Consider the following 9369-nt stretch of genomic DNA (forward strand, 5'->3'; position numbering starts at 1 on the left):
GCTCTTGTGGGTATCCTGCTCAGGACCCCCACCCAGCTAGAGAGAGCTTTATTTCCTTGCCTTTATATCTTTTACTTTCTTGCCTTTATATTTTAAAACTAAATTTGCTTGCACCTTACCTCCTTTGTCCATGGTTGCATCCTCTGTCACGCAGTACATAACCAGCATTCTAGTAACATTAGCAGGGTGGTTTTCACCCATGCTTACAATACCTTGCTCCTTGTTTCTGTCTGAGACCATAGCAGAATGGCCTTACTAACCGGTACTCTGTCCATGACCACATAAGTAATCTCCAAGAAGATTCAGACTTTCCCCGGGGCGTTCCTCTTCTTAGCCTGCACCAGACTCACCGCTAGTGCCCCCTTCACAGCAGTTCAGTCTTGTTAAGTATGCTCCTCCAGTTTCTTCCGGTTTCTGTTATGCAATTCCACAGCTGCTGCCACATTTTCAGGTACAGCACCCTCACCCCCCTCAAAAAATAATTTTGTGCCAATTTTCTGAGTTGGGCTGTTTTCCACTGTATGACCAAACACCACAAGCTGAATAAGTTATAGATAACAGAAGTTTATTTGGCTCAAAGTTCTAAAGACTGGGAAGTCTAAGTTACAGCAAGGAAAACAAACAAACAAACAAACAAACAAACAAATAAAGTTTCAGCAAGGCCAAGGATTCAAGATCCATACACAAAAATCAGTTGTATTCTTATGCACTAGCAAGGAATAACTGAAAAATGAATTTAAGAATACAATCTCCATTTGTAACAGTATCCATTTGTATCAATAAGAATAACTCTCCATTTGTACCAATAAGAATAAAACACCTAGAAATAAATGTAACAGAAGTAGTTCAAGATGTATATATACTAAGAACTGCAAAACATTGTGGAGAATTAAAGAATATACAAGTAAATTAAAAGACATTCCATGCCCATGTATTGCAAGACAATATAGTTAAATTGTTGATACTGGGCTGGGGGTGTGACTCAAAGCACTTGCCTAGCACATGCAAGACCCTGGGCTTGAGCCCCAGCATTGCAGGAAAAAAAGTCAGTACTCTACCGATTGATCTACACATCCAAAGCAAACCTTACCATAATTCCAGCTATTTTTTAATAAAAATTGAAAGGCTGATCCTAAAATATATACATAAATACAGGGACCTCGAAGAGAAAAGCAAAAACAAATCTTGGAAAGAGCAAGATACACATTCAGATTTTAAAACTCATTATAAAACTACAATAACCCAGACTTTGTGGTACTTCTAAAAGGATATACATTTAAGAATGGATGGTGTAGAAATAAACTCATATATTTAGAGCAGAATGATTTTTAACAAGGGCACCAAGATGATTCATTTGGAAAATATAATTTCAACAGATAGTGCTGAAACAAAAGGACAGCCATAGGCAGAAGGATGAAGTTGGAACCAGGAGTGGAGGTGCACACCTGCAATCCCAGCACTCGGGAGGCTGAGGCAGGAGGACCGTTGTGAGTTCGAGACCAGCCTGGGTTACAAAGTAAGCTCAAGACCAGCCTGAACTGCATATCGAGACCCTATCTCAAAAAAAAAAGAATGAAGTTGGACTTTTCCTCAAGCTATGTACATTCAAAATGGGTCAAAACCTAATTTAAAAGCTGAAACTATGAAACTCTTTGAAAATATACATATAAATCTTTGTGATCCTGGGTTTGGCAATTATATCTTGAATATAAACAATATTTTTTTAAATAGATAAATTGGACTTCATTTATATTAATAACTTGTGTTTGTGCTTCAGAGGACACCATCAAGAAAATGAAGACAGTCATACAGAGTTTTTGCAAGTAATATAGATAAAAAACTTATATCTAAAATATATAAAAAACACTTACAACTGAATGAGGAAAAGACAAACAACCCAATTTAAAAATGGACAGAGGATCCGAATAGGTCTTTGTACAAAGAAAAACAAAATGACCATTAAACACATGAAAAGGTGCTGCCTGTTTAGCCATCAGGGAAATTCAAAGGAAATCACAATGTAACGCTTCACACTCACCAGGCTAGAATAAAAAGACAGAAAGATAATATGTGTTTGTGAAGATATACAAAAACTGCAACCTTCATACATCACTGGTAGGAATGACAAGGATATATCACTTTAGAATATAGTCCAGCTAAATATAGAATCACCACATGATCCAGTATTTCTCTTTCTAGTATATACTCGAGAAATGAAAAATTATGACCTTACAAAAAATTTGTACATGAATGTTCATAGAAGCTTTCTTCATAATAACCAAAAAATGAAAATAACCCAAATGACTCATGGTACCTGGTGAGTGGATAAATAAAATGTGGTATAGGCATACAGTGGAATATTACTCAGCCATACGATTAATGAAGTACTCCCTCATGACACAATATTATATAAAGGGAAAGAAACCACAGGCAAAAAGGCCATATATTAGATTTATAAAATATCCTGAATGGGCAAATCCACAGAGATATGAAGATTAAAATTGCCAGCAGTGGTGGGAAAGGAGAGCTGCTAATGGATACAGAATTTCTCTTTAGGGTGTATTCTGTCCTGTAACTAGATAGTGGTGATGTTCTGGAAATAGTGATGTTGGCTGCCATGAATAAACCAAAAAAGATTTAATTGTATAGTTTAAGGAGATGAATCTTATGACATATGAATCATAACTCAGTTTTTTGATGTGTGTTTGTTTGTTTTGATACTGGGGACGGAACCCAGGGCCTTCATGTCAGCAGCCTTCTTATATTTTTTATTTTGATTAAACAAGGTCTTGCTAAGCAGCTAAATTGCCTGGGCTAGGGTCAAACTTATGATCCTCCTGCCTCAGGCTCCCAGAGTGCTGAGATTACGGGCATGAGCTACCATGTCTGGGTTATAACCCAGTTTTTGAAAAGTTAATAGAAAAAAACTTTAATGGGAGCAAAAGCCCATATATAATCAAGCAGAGAGCTGTTGACGTCACAGACTCCAAAGGATGCTTAGACCAAAGATGTAGACCACCATAGGCTCACTGTTTTGGTTTTCTGATTTAAGGGTTCAGAGTAGGACAGGGGTCCTTAAATGTTTATACTCTGTGAGTATTTCTAAACCTTCTTTCCATCCTACATTAGATAAATGTGAACCTAGGTTTGTATGTATCATTTTGTTGTTTAGGACTTCCTGCTTATTAGAGGACAACAGTAGATAGCAGAATCAGGAAATTTAGGTGCTGCTCATCATAAATTTTCATTCTATACCAATCCATTGTCTTCCATACTCTCTTAAGAACAATAACTGTCAGCTCCTCACCTTCCATAAAGAATATTTATGATGTATATTGGTCACTGATATTTCTTTTCTCAAATTCATGCCAAAATCTCACTTGTGTCAAGCATATACAAGCATTTAATAAATGTTATTTATTTTCCCTTCATTGTGTCAATTCATGTCTAAGCCCTCAAATCTTAGGAATGAATAGCTTTCCTTAACTGTAGCTTAGAAATATGTAAAAAATAAATAAATAAAAAGAATTTACAAGGATGAATATTAGTTAATCTCAGAGGAAATGTGAATTCTAGTGCAAAAGCGAACTCACCTTTATCCCTGAGTAGCATTATGTAAGTCTGTTGCTTTGAGCCTCAGTCTTGGCAAATATTAGAACACGAACTCTCCAGGGTTGTCCCCAGAACAGTGGGTCCCCAAAAAGAAAAAGAACTTGTGACAAGAACCCTGAGGAGTGTCTCAATCTGTTTCCATGATTTATGATCTCTTTGCCTCAGTGCTGATTCCCACCATTTGGGCCAGACCCACAAGAGGTCATGTCTGACACGGTAGCAGCGGTGGGGGTGTGCCCTTCTGAGTCTATCTTAGGCTCATGGGCCACGCTGAGCTCACGAATCACCTTTGTTCCCCGCAAAGTTATCAGCTGCTTAATTATAGAAGACAAGTTTGCATCTGTGGCCAGGAACCAGGGCCAAGTTTAATAAAACCTGAACTGATTTCCAGTTTCCAAGGACAGTTGACATCAAGGAATTGCATATGTTTCCAGGACTATTGGACAGAAGAAAAATGCCAGTCTTCCCAACTGAAACACTTTTATAGATTCATGAATGGCTGCTGACAATTTCTGAAAAGAAAACTGCTAGGATTAAGTGAGATATGAAGAAAACAAAATTAACTATCAAGGTGACCTACAAAGATCTCTTCCCATCTATTTTCATTCTTCTTCCTGAAAAAGACAATGTGTGGGCCTTTTGGTGTGGCCCTTCAAGAAGCAGAGGAGAATAAAGTGGCTTTCAGGGTCCTTCAGCCTTCCATATTATAAAATCCAATGTTTATGAAATGCTCTGCAGTTATTGTTTTGCTATCACACACACAGTGCACAAAACGCAAGTCTATAGTAAAAGTCTCCATCCAGCCTTTTTTCTTAAACTTCCAGTGTCTTATGGCAGAAGCTATGGTACCAGTTACTGTTCTAAATCTTGGGGAGAGAGCAGTGGGCCAGACAGAGTTTCCCTGTCCTCAGAAGCTTACATTCTACTGTGGAGCAACACTAAATAGGTATGTGTACTAATAAATCCCACAAGATAATTAAAATACCTTGAGGACAGCCATTTAAAATACCCTGAGAAAAGCAATTAAAATACCCAAAGCCATTTAGGTAAGAAGAAAGCTAGATGAGTGTGGTTTCATAAAACCTAGCAAAGAATCTGAGGCACCATGTAACCCCAACCCTCTGGGAGGCTGAGGCAGGAGGATCTCAAGTTCAAACCCAGACTGGGTGACTTAGGGACTTAGCAAGACTATGTTTCTAAATTAGAAAAAAAAAATTAAGACTGGAGTTATAATTCAGTGTGTAAAGACCCTGGGCTGATTCCCCAGTATTGGGATAACAAAAATAAAGTAAAAAAACTCAACCAGAGAAAGCATTTCAAAAGTGAAGTCACTGCCAGTCATGTCAAAAGCTACACAGTGTTTAAGTGAAATAGCGACAAGGAGTTGTTGGCTTTCCAGGTGATGGTGATTGGTAATCTTAATCATTGTTTTAATAGGCTGCTATCATCAAAAGCTGAATTTATATCATGATTTACAGTATCCGTGTATATTTTCCCACTGCTCCATACTCCTAAGCTCCTTAATTCCAGCTTCCGTCTTATCAATGGAATTGCCCGAATCTTCTGATCATGCCATAGTATCTTTTACTGTTTTATTTACGACTTTAAGTTCCGATGTTGTGACATGAGGACAGCACCCGCTTCTGCCTCTGTCAGTTCATTCAGTTCCTGATTTACTTGGTCCAATTGTTTTCTCAGATTCTCATTGAGGCAAATCTCTACTCAAGTAGTAATACCTTCCAGTCTAATTCTTTCATTTAGCAGCTGTCTGTTCTCCTGCTGCAGTTGATGTAGTTCTCATTCAGCACACTTATCTTTTCTGATCTTCCTAAGTGGAGAGAGCAAATTACTTCCCAGTTCTGCTTTCAGTGATTCTCTGGTGGACCCCGCAGCATGAAAACTGGCCTCCAAACTCTGTAAGCTACGTTGCTTTAGGCAGAAAGGTTTTCTCAGGCTGCTGCCTCCTCTCTTGCTGCGTCTTCATTTCCTCTGCTGGGTCTCAGTCTGCTGCATTGGTTCATCAACTGATCAAATTCATTATTAGCCCTTTCAGTATTTCTGTATAGATTTTTGTTAAACTTTGCTTCAAGTTCCCCAAGTTCTTCTGCTTTTCTAACATCCTTTTTGTAATTCAAGACTTTCTCATGTCATAAAAACCTCCAGTAAGAGCACCCTGATGACTGACTTGGCCACCTTTCACTTAGTCTGTAGTGAAAGCACAGGACAGTTGGGTTGAAACTTCCATGCTATGACAAATAAGTGTCTTTCCAAACACACGGGATAGGCTGTGTCCCGGACATCTAAGTTGTTTGTTTGTTTGTTTGTTCTTCACCTAACTTGTTAAGAGGCAGAGAAGTGACCTCTCCAGGAAGATGTATTTTATCAAACTCCATTAAAATCTTTGTGCTGACTTCATTCAAATCAACAATGTAATAAAATAACCTGTTTCCAACAGTGGCTTCCGTGCATGTGTAGAAGGCTGGCTCAGATTCAGTTATTCATCACAACGCCATGACAGCATTTTGAACATGCTGGTTTATTCCCTTTTGATGAACGTGATCTGGCGCTTTGTTTATGCTGTCTATTCCACTTAAAATAGATGTTTCCTGAGCCGCCTTAAGAAGTTGCTGCTTCTTTTCAAGATCTTCTCTTTTAGCAGCAAGTGCTTGCTGTTCTGCATTCTCCTCTCTCCACAGGTAATTTCTTTCACTTTGTAACTCATCTTTCTTATTTTTTTACTTCATAATGTTTTCTGTGCAGTTCTTCTCCTTGAGCTTTGACTTCATTAAGATCCTGATCCAGTTTTTTGTAATGTTCCAGATTTTCTCTTTATTTTCCTCCATGTCCTCCAAATCCTTATGCTTAGCAGCAATCTGTCTTTTTTGTCATTTATAGCCTGATCCAAAGACCTGAGTTCTGTTTGAATCTATTTATCCCAGTCTTCTTTGAATGTGAACTGGCTTCCACAACCTGCTTTGCATAAAGATCCATTCTTTCTTGGGTGGCTTGATCCAATTTAACAGTTCCTCGCTCTTCTTTTTCTTTTACACTGTTGAATTTAGGTTCTGTTTCTGCCAGTTCTTTCTGCTTTTCTTCTGTGTTTTCAAGCAGCTTCTGCCTTTCTTTTAATAAATGTTTCCTTTTTCACTATTGCCTGCCAGTTAGAACTGGAAAAGATGACAAATCAACAAAGCACGCTATTGAAGAAGAAGAATGTACGAAGAAAATTCAAGAACTTGATCACTTACCCAGGAAGCATTTGAAAGGTACCAGACCCTGAGCCTCAAATAGTTGTTTCAAAAACCTGAACAGTGCAACACAGAATTAAAGAAGTACATCCATGTTAACGAAAAATCTCTAGATCAGTGTGTAAATTTCTCTAGGCAGAAAGGAAAAATGAATAAAGCAACAAGAAGAGCTCAGTGAGGGTACAAATCCACCATGGAACTGATGGATGTACCTGAACTTGAAAAATAGGAAGCTGTCCATTGACTTTCAAACAGGTATCCAAGAACGTCAGTGCAGTATCCCAGAAGTTGGTACCTGTTGGCAAAGTTACTTTGGTGATGAAGAAAGGAGATGTGGAGAGCATCAGTCTCAGGATGCAGGAGAAAGCAATGGTGAAAGTGAGAGGGTTCTGGGTCACAAAGCAGTGTCTCATCAGTTGACCAGTTCACTGGAGTTGGAATTAGGGTGTCATTTATGGGAAAACAAGGTGAGATGAGAGAAATGCAACAGCTTTCAGGTGGGCAGAAATCCTCGGTAGTCCTTGCTCTGATACTTGCTAGTTAGAAATGTGATGCAGCCCCCTTTAACTTGTTTGATGAGATTGACCAAGCTCTGGATGCTCAACACAGAGAGGCAGTGTCAGATATGACTATGGAGCTTGCTGTATATGCTCAGGTTATTACAACTACTTTTGGGCCTGAACTGCTTAAGTTAGCCTGCAAATTCTATGGCGTAAAGTTCAGAAATAAGGTTAGCTGTGTTGATGTGATCATAGCAGAGATGGCCAAAGACTTTGCAGAAGATGACACTACACATGGTTAATTGAAAAATATTGGGGCTGGGGATTTAGCTCAGCGGCAAAGCGCCTGCCTGGCAAGTGCAAGGTCATGAGTTCGGTTCCCGGTACCAGAGAAAAACCGAAAAAAAAAAAAAAAAGAAAAAAAAAGAAAACAATTGAAAAATATTACCTACTGTTTTGGAAGCTTTATACAGTAATATGGCTGTCATACCCAGGAACTGTAAATTTAAACCTAAATATTTGGTCTTTATTAATAATTTTCAGACTTTGGAGTGTACATAATCATTTTCTATTTCTGTCTTTATATTTTGTATTCTGTGTAATGTTATATCTCTACTTATAGTTTGAGAATTTTATGTCTCACACAGTGTTTTGTAAAGTGTCCTACTTCTAGTTTAAACCCTTTGAAATAGTCTAAATATTCTTTCCTTAATTTTATCAGCTATACTGCCTCTTTTTGCATAGCTTCAATGAAATAATTTGTTTTATGGGAAAAAAAAGCAAAATTTAAATGTATTGAAGAAGGGGTATAATGATTATCATGAATCCTTTGGGGAAATATTGATTTTAAAATAGGTGGGAAAGGAAACAGGAAATATAGACCAAGGAAATGCATTATATCAAGGCGTGTCTATATGCCTATGAAATAATCTGGAAGCAAGAGAGAAACTAGTTCAGGGAAGAAAGGGGATAATTTTAGAAAGAAAGTCCTTGAAAAGGTAAAAGGGGGCAGGAATGAGGTCCAAGAGGAGGAGGCACAAGGGAGTAGGGCACAAGGAGGCTCAGCCTGAGGTAGGAGAAAAGCTGCACCTTCTATGTTAACAGTCTACCACACTTTCACAGGGTACACAAGTACACACATACATCTGCATCTGAGTATATTTTTAACTCAAATATCAAAGAGCTCTACACACTCTTCTGAATCTTTCTTTTTACTTAACAGTATTTTTGAGTTTACATTTATAGTCTTTCTTATTCCTTTTGACAGCTCCACAGTATTACCTTGTATTATTATACCATAGTTTACTTCTATTCCTCTGCTAATGGCCACTGGTTGTTTCCAGTATTTTTCTATTGCAAGTAATGTTTTCATGAATAGCTTTGTACAAATATGCTAATGGATCTTCAGGATAAATTACTAGAAATGCAATTACAATGTCAAATAGTATGAACATTTTAATTTTGAAAGCTAATCCAACTGTGCCTAGTTAATACTAATTTATAAATCCAAATAAAGTGCTTGTTTCTTCTTCATCCACTCGGTAAGCACTTTTTAATATTTGTCAGTCTACAGGTGAAAAAACTATATCACGCAGATTTAATTTTCATTGATCTTATTACACATGAGGTTGAAAATCATTTCATGTTTAAAATCCATTTGTGTTTTCACTTATTTTCTAAGGGGTTACTGGTCTTGTTTCATTAATATGTAGGAATTATTTAAATCTTAAGAGATTTAGAGTTTTATCTGTCGTATATGTTGCAAATATTTTCCCTCATTTTTTGCATGTACCTGTACCTTATTTCTTGTGTATCAAAGCTTATAAATTTATGTAGTTTCTGTAGTTTTGTAATCTGTTGTATAAATTATCATTTTGCTGTCCATTATGTAAATCTATGTGGTCTGTAAAAAGCCAAGACTTTTTCTTCTTTGGTTTCTGAATTTTGTGTCATGCTTAAAAGTTCTTCCCACTGTACCATTCTAATAAAGGTATAAAGATATTGATATT

At 37.4% G+C, this 9369-nt stretch overlaps 1 pseudogene; it reads right to left on the bottom strand.

Annotated features, from left to right (window-relative positions):
* Positions 1–383: 383 nt before the first annotated feature.
* On the bottom strand, positions 384–6871 carry LOC102022783 (annotated as a pseudogene).
* Positions 6872–9369: the final 2498 nt, after the last annotated feature.

This window comes from Chinchilla lanigera, unplaced genomic scaffold, assembly GCF_000276665.1.
Source record: "Chinchilla lanigera isolate Chin_1 unplaced genomic scaffold, ChiLan1.0 scaffold00005, whole genome shotgun sequence".
Taxonomy (NCBI): Eukaryota; Metazoa; Chordata; class Mammalia; order Rodentia; family Chinchillidae; genus Chinchilla; species Chinchilla lanigera.